General features: G+C 44.7%; 1 long non-coding RNA gene across 2 annotated transcripts; it reads right to left on the bottom strand.

The window, feature by feature from the left end:
* Positions 1-3,743: 3,743 nt before the first annotated feature.
* Positions 3,744-16,282, bottom strand: LOC146174240 (uncharacterized). Of its 2 annotated transcripts, none has more exons than XR_014702095.1 (3): positions 16,214-16,282; positions 5,869-5,950; positions 3,744-4,111 (listed from the first exon to the last, which is right to left on the bottom strand). It is a non-coding gene; the product is annotated as an uncharacterized LOC146174240 (long non-coding RNA). The 2 variants fall into 2 exon arrangements; XR_014702094.1 differs by lacking the exon at positions 16,214-16,282 and adding an exon at positions 15,277-15,394.
* Between the last annotated feature and the right edge of the window lie 573 nt (positions 16,283-16,855).

Below are 16,855 nucleotides of genomic sequence, written 5' to 3'. Positions count from 1 at the left end.
TGTATATGGTAAAATGGTCGAGCTAGATTTTGAAGCTCTTTCATTGCTCTTAAGCCATAACGTAACTTGTCATTTATCATGCGTAGGACAGAGTAGGGCCCTGGTGGGTACTGCGAGGACAATGTGGGCCATGGCGATGGACTCGATGCCGTTGCTGTAACGGGTGGCAACGTAGGCCTGAAGGAGGATGCTGACATACACACCGATGGGTCTCACTTCAGGCCGATGTGGTCAACACTTATTAGACTGCCGACATTCAACCTGCTATATGAAATGTGCATGTCCCGCCAAATTTCTTTTATGGTCCCACATTGGAGAAATTTGAGCGGCCGCTCAGCATGAAGATTTATTTTATATTTCAGCCAGCTACTCCTATAATGGCTACTGGAGATACCGATCCAGGTTCTATAGGGGCAGACTTAAATTCGGCTTTCCAGCATTATAGCCATAAGTGTCCGATCACGATAATTCATGATCACCCCCAGTCCAAGGAAGTTCTCCAAAATGAATACTTCGGGCAATAATTATGCACATATTTTGTATAAGACTGCCGCCATTTTTAAGCAACCACGAAATGGAATTGTACAATATTTTACATATTCAATCTAATTTCAAAGACATAATTTTCTAGCTTGTTCAGGCAGTGAAGTTCTGTGTTCTGAAAGCTATTGATGTACAGAGTTGCGGGCTATCAATGACAACCACTTAAGAAGGACCACTTACCCGTACCCGTGTGTATGGTCCAAACATTTAAGCGCAGTCTACATAACCGCGAGAACAAAAGTCAAACATTTTCCATGGAAATAAAGGTGCTTACACTTGTTATACAAATAATATATAAGTGATATAGGGCGACCCTATTATAAATTAGGGTTGGAAAGAGCGCGAACATTTGTATGCAGACATTCTGGTGGCCCAAACACCGCTACGGCCAAGGCGGTACCCACAGCGGCAGTAATTCGGCAGGCTTTTTGGGCTAGCGCTATCTCTCGCGAAAAGAACCTCTCTTTATTATTGCGTTAGCCCTCATTGATAAAAAGTCTTAAGAATTCAGTAAACATGCGGACACCCAAGCTTTCATAAACGCCAACGCTGATGAGGAACCTAAATATGTTTAGTGTTGACAGCCTCAATAAGGCTACGTCTAGTTTTTGCACCAAAATTACACTTGCCGTTACACGTGCTTACAAATTGCATACAAGGCACCGCTCTGGGCAGCACTCCGGCACGCCGATGTCGAGCCGTATTACAGATCACCTCAACCTAAAGCGTTTTAGCTAAGGCGGCACAACTTTACCTTACTTAAATTGTGCTCGCATTCATTATGGACGTGCTCTTATGTAACATACAAAGGACCGAGTGAGGCATCATGCGTGTAATTCTAATCTCTGCCCCACTATGTCCCAATTAGGTTCCACAGTTATTAAACGGGTGGCCCTAAATTTGTCCTTTGTGAGCTTTCCTACATAAAGGCTACATTTAGGTTTGATCTTCCGAAACATATCCGACAACCTATCGTAGTAGTCTGGATGCAGAAATGTGCGCTGCGTTAGCGAGAGCAACGCCGAAATGAGGCCCATGTAGCAGAATCTGGGACAAGCTCAAAAAGGGCTCGGCCCCTTTTGCCCCATCGGACACCGATGCCGGTATTATGATAGTTAGTCCAGCCCCACATGCTGTCACGAATCCCCGACGAACATTCGGGCCGAAAGAATGGACTTGCAACCGGTGTACCCACTCTGACGCATATTTAAAACACCCGACGCGACACAAATCCAGGGACACAAACCTTACCAGTGAAACAACCACAAAACACAAAGGCTACCAAGACACACGACACGGGAATATACACTCTAGTAGCGCTCGGAATTCGTGCTCATGGTTCGGTGCTGATGAAGCATTGCATGAGGCCAGTTAGGGGCATCCAGCTAGCAGGCGTCGAGAGGGTGTTCGTAATGGTCAGGCTGGCGTCGCAAGCGGCGTCGTTGGGGTTTGCCGTTTCAGCTCTATGCCCTAGTTCCCTGGGAGACAACGCTTTCTATGTTGGCGTTGTTGGCGTTGGCGACACCACCCGGATGGGCGGCAGCAGCACTGGAGGCACCCCTGGCGTAGCAGGTGGCTGAGTCAGCCGTTGATACCCGGAACGGCAGGAAATAGCCAGCGTTGCTCTGTTCCAGCCGAAGTATCCCTGACCCGCCGGAACCACCACTTTTCTGTTCTATCCTCATGCCACGCTATCTCTCACGCTTTTATAATCTTGGCGTTAAAAGGATGACGGGACACGTCATCCTTGTCGTCTTCATCACCGTCGTTTCTTTCTCTTACCCTCTCACCGAATACGTCTTTATCTTCTTTATTCTTGGTTTAATACACATCATCGTGTATTGTCATGATCTCCTTCTCCAAACGTTTTTAGGCCTTCCAGTCCATGTTGCCTATTACATGTGGCACTTGCCTACATGGGAGCAACACTTGCCTACCCTAAGAATAGCGGGATTCATTAGTGAGAAATAATGCACATTTGACTTCTTGCAAACGAATTATAGAACGCCGGTGACCTTTGATGCGTTCAATGGAATTCTGGTTGTGGTAGAAAAGGGGTGTGCCATGTACCGTCGCAACAGGTCTTGACGCTACAAGCCGGTTCATGCATATATGATTCTGACCCAGCCAAGTGTCTGATCCAGGCGTCCATGGGGCGCCTTTCATTTCGTGCTTTCTCGAACGCAGCACCACACAGCAAACAGAAGCAGACCCAGATGTCTAGAATGTGTTAGTACAGCGAGCATGAGCTGCATTTCAAATTGATTTAAAGGATACAAAAGGATACAAAAGGGACAGTATCTGTCACAATTCTCCGAGGTCTCATAGTTGGAGACAAAGAAGAAATGGAGATGGAGGTGCCTTATCGGAGGGTTACGATCCACCGCCTTATAATGGCTTTCATCTCATCGCACTTCAGTGGTCCAAAGTGCCCTCTAGAATTTTTGATTTCAGCTTGCGGCCACGCATTTCTGATGTTTCCAGCACAGGAAAAGCAGCTTGTTTGTACTTAATTATGGGCTTTATAACTTTCCCAGCATTTTTTACGAAATAAGGAAAACAAAGACTCAGGTTTAGACATGTTGGAACCTGGCACATCTGGATATTACTTAGAGAGGTATCTAGTTCTTTGACAATGGAATCGGTGAATAAGGCAGGTAATCTAAGGCTGGTGCCCACCATAGTTCGATGCCAGGGAGCTGCAAAAGTTGGATTGGGGGGGCAGCAAAAAATGATGAGCTCCTTGATATCTCAGATATTCTTAAGATGCTGACTTTGGATGCTTTAGTAGCACCCGCTCAATCTAGAATGTTCATTCAGATCAACACATGATCTTGATACCAGCTTGCCGTGTGGTGATCCCTGGAGCTAGCCAGTATCACAACGTAAGAAAGCTGTAATTCAAATTTTTTTGTTTAGCGTTATATCTATTTTAAAAGCGTTTAGCGATGAGAATGGCCATATGCTATACGAAGAAAAGAGAGCACAGGGAAATTAATACCTGTAAAACACATAAAGAATGACAGGAGGCTCCTAAAAGCGAGATAACCATTTATTCGTGTTAGTTGAGCTTCGAACAGCAACCAGCGAGAAACTGGTATCAAAATCATCTTCTTCAGGGGCACTTGGTGAGTGAAAGGTGGGGCCACTACAAGTTGTCTCAACTTAACCACATTCCCTTTTCAAGCTAACATGACGCATTCTCGGCTTGGTATGTATGCATCTGTGTTACCACTCCCGATCACAGAAATAAATTCGATTTCGCGATACTAACAAGAAATTGCTCACAACAAATAATAAGATTTATTATATAAAGAGTACTGCATAATTAACTGCTGTAGCCGCATGCTAGCGGACAATGTCCGGCGCCGCACATTCTACCTCCGCAGCATTGATCAGAATACACGCAGTTATGAGTCCCTGGCTGCCTCCACTTGTCGCTTGGACACACGCACACTTCGTCCCCCGGCGAACAAGGCCTTCTTTTTTTAATGTCTGGACATATGTTCTCTGGATATTCATTTCCCGTGCATTTGACCTTGACCTCGTTCTTTGAGCAAGCGGACGCCTGCAGAGACCAAAATACAATCATTACTGCCTTTCAGAACACGTCAGCCGCTATTGGTCAAGCGTGCTCCCATTATTAAAGAACATTTCAGTTGCAGCAAGTTCCTATATTAAAATTTGAAACGAATAACGCTTCACGGCTCTGTTTTACAGTCAACAAACCAAGAGTATAAACCGTTTTCTTAAATCTTTGATTTATAAAATGATTTTTTTTTTTGCGTACATGCCAGGCACCATTTAATTCTTTGCTGCTTTCAACAACTCTCAGCAAGCATGGGGAGTTATTACTTTATTACCTTCTGTACCTTCCGTGCGGTACAACAAGTTTACATTAATCTCGCCATTTCAGTCGATACAAATCTGCCTCTTTGTAGGGGAGGTAAGGCTTATCAAGCGGCCGTAATGACTGCTTTTTCTTGCAGCCCTGAGTTTCTTTGTAAAGGAGGCTGGAAATAAATCGATTGATTAATTGATTAATTTATTGAATACGTTGCAGTTATCATATGAAGAAAGTTTAGGATATTTGTTTTTTTTTTCGCTAAGTGTTGCACAGGCGGGATGCATATTTCTCTGTGAAGTGCAGCAAGCGCCCAGATGTTTTTGGAATGATTGCATGTCTTGCCGCGTTGTTCCAGGTTCTACTCGTACCTTTGGTCCTTATACCGAGATGTTTCTTCACAGAGTTTAAATTCAAAGCTGCCTAAAGCAGAGGATATACATAGTTCGACGGCCGCCCAGCACGCTTTCTGTTCTCGCCGCCACCCATTCGATTGGTTATTAGCGGGTGCAAGTTAACCATAAAGAGGTAATTTAAGCACAACTGCTGTCTCCTCATTCGCTACCTTTTGTCATTCTACCCACCACTTGGAAATATAATAAAAGATCATTCTAAATTGACCTGCCCAATAACGACGTAATGCCTAAGCATTATATTGCGGTAGTCTCCAAAATACAAACTATAAATCATGAGCCCTGCCGTGGTGGTGCAGTGGTTAGGACTCTCACTGCTGTGTCCAATGATGCGGGATCGAATCCGGCTGTGACGGGTGCTTTTTATAGAAGGCGAAAAGCCAGGCGCTCGTGTCCTGTGCGATGTCAGTACACAATAAGTACCGCAGGTGGTCTAAATTGTTGGAGCCCTCCACTACGGCGGCGCTTATAGCCTCAGTCGCTTTGAGACGTTAAACCGCAAAAACCGATTCGAGCTGCTAATAATGAGAAGAGTTTTTTTAATATATCACGTAAAGTTTCCTTCAACGCTGCATAAGATCCCTGTTCTGTGGTCACAACAGTCGAATACCTTCAAGGCCTACAAGGCAATCCTCTTTATCGTCCCACTTTAATCCTCTTGTCCTTTTCCCCAGTGCAGGATAGCCAACGGAAAGGCTGTCTGTTTAGCATACCGGTCTTTCTTTCTCCTCTTCGGCACGTTAAAGGAGAACTGCATCGGTGCTGAAGCTATCAAAAATGATTTTATATTTGTACTATATAAACATTGTGCTTTATTTGTAATATGTTCATTGGTTTTATAATTGCTAATACCGCTGACCGATTTGCATAAATTTTCGAAAAGCCTGAACCTGGAATATACTGCGTAATTATTGAAGAAGTTTTTAAATAAATGCATATTTCATTGCTACTGGAGCGTACGCTAATAAAAACAAATCGGCCCTCAATGTTTTAAAGCGGTAGCCGCAGTACTTTAAATAATGTCATCTTGTAGATAGGAAAATAGAATGACAAGGAATATAAGCATACCTCACACGTATTGATATATCTGCATGCCATAAGAAAAAGGATGAATGCTACCCGATATTGTTTCATCTTGAGGTCTACCAGCCTGGAAATATAGATAGAAAATTTTATGCATTCAAATAGGAGATCTCTGTTCAGTTTTCTTGAATATTTTCAAAGAATGTCAAATGAAAACAAGGACAAAGTTATTTTCGTTCTTTAGAGACGGCCAAATAGTATGCCCCATTTGACATTTTTCAATTATTTCTCATACTTAAAGATTTATGTAGAGAGTGCAAAGTGAGCAGTCAATAAAAAAAAAGGCGAGCTTTCTCCGTGATGTAACAAAAAATGTGTGTTGGTTGGGGAGTTGGTGTAGCTGGGGCAGCCGGTTACATTTTAGGTTTTGTTCACAATGAGGTAATTACAAGATGCAGTTTTGTTGTGAACATGCTTCTGATTGCCTCTGGTATGACTAGATTTGAATAATGTCTGATTTGCAGCAGCAGACATCATAACTTTATCAGTTGGTTTAAAAAAAAAGGGCAAGCAGTTGCGAAGCGTTGTAGGTTGAATTAATCAGCTGCCCTTACAGCTTCGTAAAAACCAGTTTCTGCGCATTCTTTTGTACCGGGAACACCATATTGCTAATTTGAAACCAAATGGCATTTGCTATCCTTTGTCTAGGCGGTCATTTTAATGTGATATGATTCACATTGTTGCACGTGAATCCAAAAGACCAGGTAGAATTCGCAGAGATATCAAAGCTAATCAATAAGCGCAAAGTGGCCGATATAAAGCCGTATACCATGAAGAAAACTTACCATGCTGTAAGGAACAGGGAAGCCGTAAATAATAATAATAATAATAATAATAATAATAATAATAATAATAATAATAATAATATTATTATTATTATTATTATTATTATTATTATTATTATTATTATTATTATTATTATTATTATTATTATTATTATTATTATTATTGGTTCAGAGGAAAGGAAAGACGCAGTATCTGTTACACTTGTCTCTGTGAACAACTGAATTGCGGTGTAAGAGAAGGGAGGAAGGTGGAAGAGAAAGTTTAAAGAGAGAAAGGGGAGCCGGAGTAGAGGGCTACGGAGTAATTTCGACTACCTGGCGGAGGTGGTAAACGGTTGCAATTCCTAATCCTACAGCGCTGGGACGGCAGGTCAACGCAGTTTGCGGCCGGGGATATCTAGCCACCGAATTTTAAAAGCGCAGCTGTTTGGAGCCCGTTCCTGTGTTTCGCGTCGTCTTCGTCGTCGGCGTCGGCGTCGACCACCTCGGCCTCGTAACCAGCTCCGACCCCTTTTCATCCCTCCAGTTCGAGCCGGCGCCTCGGCAACCGGAACCTCGCAGCAAGTGGGGAGGGAGGTACACTAAGCGGCGAACAATGGGGGCGAGCGCGCGCAGCAACCGGAGAACACGAGGAAAGGAAAGGGGGAGAGGGCGTCGCCAGAGGCAGCGCTAGCAGCGACTGACTGATGCCGCTACCGCCGCTAGCGCGTCAAGACAAGCTGACTGCATCGGACACCCTCGCCACCATGCAGAAAGAGGAGGGGGTCCCCCTCTTCCTATGTGGCAGCGAGGGGGCTCTCCGCTTGCAGAAACGCGGGCTCGCTGTCAGCGCATTACGGTGCATGCATCCCGTTCTCACTCGCTTTCCTCGCTAGCGGCAGCAGCGGCATCAATTTGTGGCTGCTGTGTGTTTGTCGCGCAATTTTCCTACGGGCCCACGAGCTGCTTCCCGCAACCTACCGATAAATCAATTGCTCTCTTCTTTTCTCCAACCACAAAGCTTCTTTCATGACAGCCAGGAACTGTTAGTGGAGTGTTTCTGATGAAATACTTGTGAAAAATTAAAATAAAGTGTTCTGTAATTGTACAAACGTGTCTTGCTCTAAATCTTCGACTCAATCTATCGAAAACGTGAAGGAGTTGATAAGCTGCGCTCAAATTTTGCATTAGGAAGTATCGTCAGTTCAGTTCAGTCAATCAGTCGTGCCCGACTCTTCGTGATCCTATGGACCATGTCACGCCACGCTTTCCGGTCTCTCACTATCTTCCTAACATCACATAACTTCATCTGCAGTGCCTCGAGGATGCCATCTAACCAACACGTTCGCTGCCTACCCCTTCTCCGGTGACCCCCAACCTTTCCCAACATCAAATCTTTCTCCAGCGACTCCTCTCTTCTCATCAGATGACCAAAGTAGCTGAGTTTTAACTTTAGAATTTGACCCTCCAAAGAGCAGTCAGGGTTTATGGTCGACAATATCGAATGATTTGATCTTCTAGCAGTCCAAGGAACTCTCAAAAGTCTTCGCCAGCACCACAATTCAAACGCGTCAATTCTTCGGCGGTCAGCCTTTTTCAGAGTCCAACTCTCACATCCATACATCACAACTGGAAAGACCTTAGCACGAGTTATACGGATCTTGGTTGGCAGACTAATGTCTCTGCTCTTTACTAGGCGGTCAAGGCTAACAATTGCTCTATTTCCTAGAAGCAGGCGTCTCCTAATTTCATGGCTGCAGTCTCCTTCCGAGGTAATCTTGGAGCCCAAGAAGAGAAAATCTGTCACAGCTTCCACGTCTTGTCCATTGATGCTCCAGGACTTGATAGGACAAGATGCCATGATCTCTGTCTTTTTAATGTTCAGTTTAAGCCCTAACTTCTCACTCTCTTCGTGTCCGCGCATCAGAAGTCTCTTGAGTTCCACTTCACTTTCTGCCATTAAAGTGGTATCATCCGCATATCTAAGGTTGTTGATAAGTTTTCCAGCAATCTTCACTCAATCTGAAGACTCGTCCACACCGGCCTTCCTCATGATGCACTCTGCCTATAGGTTAAATAGGCAGGGCGACAGTATACAGCCTTGCCTCCCTCCTTTCTCAATCAGAAACCGATCAGTAAGACCATGCCCAGTTCTGACTGTGGCCTCTTGTCCTTCATACAGGTTCCTGAGGAGACAGATGAGGTGAATTGGAACTCCCATCTCTTGGATAGCTAGGCACAATCTGCTGTTATCTACGCAGTCAAACGCTTTCGCATAATCAATAAAGCAGATGTAGATGGGTTTCTAGAACTCTCTTGCTTTTTTTCATGATGCAGCGAAGGTTGGCAATTTGGTCTCTAGTTCCTCTGCCCTTGCGAAACCCAGCTTGCACGTCCGGAAGCTCCCGATCCACATACTGCTGCAGCCTACCTTGGAGGATTTTCATCATCACCTTGCTAGAATGCGAAATAAGCGCAATCGTGCGGTAGTTGGAACAATCTTTGGCACTGCCTTTCTTTGGAATGGGGATGTAAACTGACCTCCTCCAATCCTGTGGCCACTGCAGTGTTGTCCAAATTTTTTGACATAATGTAGTCGGAATGTTAACAGCATCATGGTTGAGGTTTTGAAGCAACTCGGCTGGAATGCCATCAATTCCGCTAGCTTTGTTCTTAGCAGGCTGGCTAAGGCCCATTCAACTTCACTCTTCAGGATGCCCGGCTCGAGATCAGTAATCACAACCGTCTTATGTTGGGTTTGCACATTCGGGTCCTTCTTGTACAGTTCTTCTGTGTATTCCTGCCACCTCTTCTTTATCTCTGAGGCTTCAGTGAGGTGCTTGCCTCGTTTGTCCTTTATCACGCCCAGCTTAGCACAGAAGCTTCCTTTGATATCTTTGATTGTCTTATACAGAGGTCTTGTGTTCCTTAAGGGGCTGTTGTCCTCAACTGCTTGGCACTGTATGTTCAGGAAGGCATTCTTATCTCTCCTTGCTATTTTCTGAAAATCCGCATTGAGAACCTTTTATCTTTCTCTTTCCCCCATAACTTTTGCCATCCTCCTTTCCTCAGCTATTTGCAAAGCCTCTTCAGATAACCAGTTTTCTTTCTTGCATTTCTTTTGCTTTGGAACTACCTTAGTAGCCACTTCTTGTATTATATCACGAACATCAGTCCACATCTCTTCGGGCTCTCTGTCTTCTAGATCTAATTCTTGAAATCGATTCCTCACTTCCACAGCATATTCTAATGGAATTTGACTCCGATCATACCTGAAAGGCCTTCTAGTTTTCTGCGTTTTTCTCAATCGAAGCTTAATTTTGGCAACAAGAAGCTGATGATCGGTGCTACAATCGGCCCCAGGCCTTGTTTTTACTGCTTGTATAGCGCTTCTCCATCTCTGCCGGCAAAGAATATAATCGATCTGATTCCTGTACAGACCGTCCGGTGGAATCCATGTGTACAGGCACCTCTTGTGCTGTTGAAAATGAGTATTCGCTATGGTAAGGTTGTTTTCTTGACAAAACTCTACTAGCCTCTGCCCAGCTTCATTTGGCTCGCCAAGACTTAACTTGCCTGTACTTCCGGATATTTCTTCACTCCCGACCTTTAGCATTCCAGTCTCCTATGAGAAAAAGGACGTCTGATGATGGGGCGCGGTCTAAAAGGCATTTTAGGTCCGCATAAAATCTCTCAACGTCAGCTTCTTCAGCAGTAGTGGTCGGTGCATAGATTTGGATAACTGTTATGTTGAAAGGGTAACCTTGGATCCGAAGTGAAATCATTCGGTCGTTTTTGGGGTTGTATCTTGGCACTGCATTGCCCATTCTTCTGTTTACTGTGAAAGCGACCCCATTCCTTCTCTTAGATTCGTGCTCACAATAAAAGACAAAGTGGTCGCCGGAGTTAAATTCTCCCATTCCGGTCCACTTGATCTCGCTGATACACAAGATATCAGTGTCCAATCTGTCCATTTCTCGCTTGACGGCATCCAGTTTACCTTGCGTCATAGATCTTACAATTTATGTTGCTATGTGATATATCACCTTGCAACATCGGATTTTCCGGTCGCTTCCCGACACATCCACAACTGAACGTCCTTTTGGCTTAGCCCAGCCGCTTCATTCGTCCTGGAGCTACTAGGAATCGCCCTTTGTTCATCCCCAGTCACATGTGGGACGCCTTCCAACCTGGGGGCTCATCTGCCGGTGCCCTATCTTTATTGGTATTGTGACTGGCCATAGGGTTTTCTTGGCAGGAAATACTGGAGTGGGTTGCCATTACCTTCTCCAGTGAATCACATTTTGTCAGAACTCTCTGCCGTGACCTGTCTATCTTGGGTGGCCCTACACAGGAGAGCTCACGACTTCATCGAGTTTCGCAAGCCCCTCCGCCACGACAAGGCAGTGATCCATGAAGGGGAGGAAGTAACGTAATCGTGGGCAATTTTTATCTGTTCTAGGCCGTCATTGCATGCGCCACCGCTTATGTGGTGGACGAAGGCTGTTGTAGCGGCGCGCATCTTTCTTTGCTTCTTCTTTTTCTTCTCTATTTTCTCTTCTGTCCGCACGAAGCAGCGGAGGTGGCTCAACTACAGAGCCAGTAGCAAGCCCATGCATTTTCGTTTCCTTCTTCCTACAGCACACGCACGCCTCTTCGTTTCGCCTCCATCAAAACGCAGTCGCCACGGTCTGGATCAAACCCGGGTGCTCTGGCACAATAGTTGGGCGTGTTACCACTGCACCGCCGCGGCGGGAAGCCTTAAATCGGTGAAAGAGAAATTGGGCATCGGCGAAAATTCGATCTGAGTGCTAAGTACGAAACGGGCAATGTCATTAAGAATAGGGACAAGACAGTAAAGGTAGCCAAAAAGTTCTGTAATGATGTCTGCAGTAGCCAAAGTAGTCAAGACAACAATGAATTGGAAGTAGGAAAAGCAGTCAGATGTTCCGCCAGTGACGAAAGACGAGTTTGAGAATGGGTCAGGTAACTGTAAATTTGTTGAACGACGGCGGGCATATCGTGCTAGGAAAACTGGCCACCCTGTATACGCATGCGTGGTGTCATCGACGCATCGACGGTACCGGCAACTACAGAAGAATGCAAACATTATCTTAATTCATAAAAAAGTGGAACCTGTGGACATGGTAATTTACAGAGCAATCAGCCTACGCTCTGTTAGGTGTAAAATATTTACTGAAGTAATAGCTGACAGAATCAAGACACCCTTACACTTCAATCAAGCAAAAGCTCCAGCAGGTTTTTGCAAATGTATTTTAAGCTACTCTACCATCGATCATATCCGTACCATCAACCAGGTGATAAAAAATACTCGGAATATAACCAGCACTTATCACAGCATTCACTGATAACGAAAAAGCATGCACTCAGTTGAGGCCACGGCGCTCATGCAGCCATTGCGAAATCAGTGTGTTTTGAAGCCGCAAATGAAAGTACTGGAAGATAGATACATACATTGGCCGCACAGCAAACATAGTTCTCCATTATTAAGGTAACAAAATGCCAATAAATAAAGGTGTCAGTCAAGGAGACACGATCTCCCTAGTACTATTTACAGCTTGCTTAGGTGATGTATTCAGAGACTTAGAATGGGAGAAGTTAGGGAGAAGGGTAGATGGAGAATACCTCAGTAATATGTGATTTGATGATGACATGGCCTTCCTAAGTAACTGGGAGTGAATTGCAATGAATTATTGATGACCCAGACAGGACAAGTAGAAAGGTAGGCTTGGAAATCAATATGCAGAAGACTATGATAGTGTTCAAGAGCTTCGGGAAGAAACAGCCGTTTACATTAGGTAGCGAAGCCCTGGAAGTAGTAGGCGAATATGTCTTCTTAGGACAAGTAGTAACCGCAGATCCGGACCATGAGAGGGAAAAACATGGAGAATAAGCTTGGGATGAAGCGCATTTGGCAAGCATTTGAAGAATATGACTAGCAGCTTACCATATCGCTCAAGAGGGAAGTATACAACAGCTGCCTTTTACCTGTACTTACCTATTGGGCAGAAATGTGGAGGCTAACGAAAGGAGTTCTATTTAAGTTGTGGGCAACGCAGAGGATTATGAACGAAAAAATGATAGGCGTAACGTTAAAAGATAGGAAGCGTGCAGAGTGGGTCAGAGAAATATTTCAAGTTACTGACATTGTAGTGGAAATAAGGAAGAAATGGGCATGGCCAGGACATGTAGTGCGAAGAGAGGATAACCGATGGTCGTTTAGGGTAACAAACTAAATTCCAAGGAAAGGAAAGAGTAGCAGGGGGCGGCAGAAAGTTAGGTCGGCGGAGGAGGTTAAGAAGTTCAAGGGTCAAGTGGACGCAGCTAGCACAGGACAGAGTTAATTGGAGGAATATGGGAGGGGACTTCGTCCTGCAGTGGGTATAGTAATGCTGATGATCACTATTAACACTCAAGCCGCATCGAACGGAGTATCCAAAAGGGTATCTAAAATAAAAAGAGTTCTACACCAGAATATGAACGCTAAATTGTGTGTCCATACGCGCAAGTGTAACATTCTTTAGATTCATAGACAAAAATTCCGCGCTAAAGCACAGACGGACAGAGAAAAGGCTAAAAATGCAGCTGTCTTGTTCTAACTAGAGAAGTTATACTTTCTAAAAATACATATTCATGAATTTCTAAAACCTAGTGTGATGAGGTAGTAGCGGCCGAGCTGCGCGGAACACCTATATGTTCTCAACATTGACGTCACCGGTCATGTGTCATGCAGCTGCTCACACGTTAGGCAACTTGCCACCTTTGACCTTTACTTTTGATTTTTGGATGGTACACAGCTGTCATAAGTAATTTTGGCATGAGTTCCAACTTGACCTCGAAGCTGTTTGAACATCATCGAAAGCACGCGGTGATCTTGGCTTTATCTCGGCAGCTAAGCGACGCTTCAAAACTACTACTGGCCAATGTCCCCACGTGTAACGGCCATACCAGTGAACTGGCGTGGTGGTAGATGCGACAAGCATCAGACGGAAGCAGACAACAGCAGCACCCTGCCATTCATTCAGTGTGTGTTTTGGACTTCGCCCTCTTCCCCTCAGATAGATACTAAGAAAGTACCGACTATAAGCTATCATTTAGTGTGGTCTGGTGCATTTCGTATCTTGCCTTGAGCCGGAGCATGCAGAGGATTACGATGTTTTCTCCCGTGCATTCTTTTTTTTGGAAAGCACGATGATATAAATTTATTTTACCTACACTAAACCCTGACCAAACCCCAGTGTGGGTATATCTCATATGTAGAGAGGCAAGAAGATTAAGAACGCCCAAGTTGTCTGACCTTTGGTAAATGTTTTGCATAAACGTTTCTGCAATAGCTTTTTTTTTTCATGCCCCTGCAGTGTGTAAAACCTGGTTTTTGGTGGATTGAAGAAGCCCATAAGGGCTAACAATGGCTCGTATCACGTCTATTACAAGAAGCATCACCATGCTAAACGAGCAGAAATGATGTGTGCAAGTGTACCATGAAACATGAGATAACGGATAGAAAAGCAGTAGCTGAGCAAAGTAAATCCGCAGCTAGTTACAGAAGCCGTTTTAGTTTAAGATATTCCGCACTTCTCAAACGTACCGTTCACTGTCTCACCTTCAGAATGCAAATCTATATGAGGTGAAAGAGGCGACGCATATAGAGCGTTGATGCAATAAAACAACCTCATCAGAAACAACAAAGCTAAAGCCTCCCAGCAGTTACCGAATGCCACGTCTTATACCACTTAGAATATAATTATTAACAGTTCAGGTGCTTCATATATCAGCTAGCAGATACCGGGACTGTCAAACACATTTTCCTTCTATTTGGATATAATAAAATAACCACATACTACTGCTACTACTACTCAAGGTGAATCCGAAATGACTGCGCTGAGGACATATCTTTTTCTTTGAAGGAGCGCACGGCGCAGGCGGAAATCATCTAGGGAAAGGAATTAGATTGCGAAAAATACTTGTCCTCCTAAGGAAGGTAAAGTTATAAAATTGAGTGGACGCTTGGACACCTTGGGTAGATGGGACCAATCTGGTTCACGTTTAAGTTAATTCGCATACAGATGTTGGAAATGGCGGCTACTTCAATTGTCTACATCTTGCACGCAGCTCAGTGTATACATATGTGCTTCCGTTCTCTTTTGGAGAAAGAAGAAAGTTTCGGCTCTCGGCAATCCTGTGTTTTTCATTCAGAACCTATCTTGAGCCAGACATTTTGAATGTGCTTAATATCCGCCTTAAGTGAGCGCATTGTATTCCGCATCCTAGCAATTATGAAAACATAAGGCGAATACAAGCAGAAATTTAGGCAATCTGAAAATTTCGCGACAAGGACATACTTTAAAGACTTGTTAAGAAATGCATTTTTTATAGGAGGGTGAATACAGACGCCCTCTTGTACTTCTGCACGTAGATATATAGCGGTCCCTCTTGTACTTCTGCACGTAGATATATAGCGGCCAAAAGTTTTCGCCTTGAATTATCGCCAGCCCTATATTCAGTTGTGCCCCAAACCTGCCAGCATCATGGACACACCAACAAGAGACAGAGCCCCCAAAAACATGAAGTTTCAAAATAGGTAAATGTAGACATCAAAAGATGTTACCTGCTTTTCTGCGGCGTTGATTTCAGATTGAATTTCATATTTTTGCAAGCGGCATATGAAGGGCAACCAGAATCCCTTGGCTGCACCTGTTTAGTATTTAGACATTCCTTTCTATCCTTCCATACGGTCGCAGTGACGTAAAAGTAGCAGTCATATATATTCGTTAGTTCGCATCACGGTACCAAGAAAGGAATTGTTAAGCACCTAATTTGACAAACGGTATGTGCCGAGAACCCCTGGCTGCTTAATGCAAAAGACCGACACAATGGATTTTTCTTTTGTACAATCAACCTCGAGACAATAAAATGCAGTTTATCTTTCCAACATGTTGCCTTAATGTCTCAAGATTCTTGAGACATTTTACAGCACTATTTTCACATTTTTCAGGCGGTAATTTTTAATGGCTCATGCTCGCGGATTCTTTCAGTATGTCCGTCTGTCTATCCATAATGCTTTCGTTACTTGCCATTACGTTTGGCAGCAGCTGCCGATTCGCGCCTCTCCTCTCATATGGGAGGGTAACACTAGAAGCAGCGTTCCAAGTCCCTTGCATTGACGTTGTCCCTAGGTCACGCAGGCAGGTACACACGGCTCGGTTAAGGCAGGGCTTTATATGTTGGCTGGCAGCTTACGGTATCGCGTCGTCGCAAAGGTGTGAGTGAAAACAAAGAGGAAGAAGTGCCGTGGGTATTACCTTCCGGCCGATTTCTGCAACTAACTTCGAGGATGAACGCATTTCAAGAAACGAGCGTCTAGACTCTTTTCTCGATGTCACAAGTACTACATACTTAAAGCGGATATCGAGAACAGCATAAGAATCTCGGCAAGAAGAAAGGAGCATGGAGGCCGGTGAAGGTGGGAACCTTTCTGAACCCAGCCACACTGAGTATGTTACCTGGCTTAAACGGCGACAAAAGTAGGAGCTGTGGAAAATTACCTGCCCTGGGCTTGCCCCTGTTCCTTCTGCATGGGTCCAACAGCGGCTTGCTCGGGCAAATGCGGAGCACATTCCTGCAGCCAGTCCGCAAGGGTCCTTTGTCAGATACTTAAGGACAATCCAACCTAAACGTGGGCTCTTTATGGGAAAGCCCTCATAGATCCGAAATGAGACCGCCCTCATAAAATCTTTGTGGGACCAACATCGGCCGTAGTGGGGCGAAAAAAATGGACTTGCCCACATGCTGCCCCAATCGGCCCTTGTAGGTTACTGAGGCAGATATAGCTAAACCGCTGTAGATCCCCCTAGGATGTAATGGGGCTGGAAGGCGGGCGTGCCCACAAGGTACCGAAATTGGTCTCTTGTGGGAAATTTGAAGGCACGTGCTACTGCAGGTGGGCTCCAGGTTCAAAAACCACACCCACCTGAATATTGAGGCTTTCCACAAAAAAATTGCTTTATATCCCACATGGGTCGTAATGGGGCTGGGAGGCGGGCTCGCCCGCATGATATCAAAATCGGTCCATTGTGGAGAAGTTGAAGGCACGTGCAGCAGCAAGTGGGCTTTAGGTTCAAAAACAACATCCAGCCCAATTGGGGCTGCCCACACAAAACCGCTGTAGGTCCCACATCGGCCGCAAT

This window comes from Amblyomma maculatum, chromosome 11, assembly GCF_055883805.1.
Source record: "Amblyomma maculatum isolate TAMU_Amacu chromosome 11, ASM5588380v1, whole genome shotgun sequence".
In the NCBI taxonomy this organism is placed as follows: domain Eukaryota; kingdom Metazoa; phylum Arthropoda; class Arachnida; order Ixodida; family Ixodidae; genus Amblyomma; species Amblyomma maculatum.
Note: the sequence above shows the minus strand (reverse complement) of the source record. Positions and strands in the feature narration are given on the sequence as shown.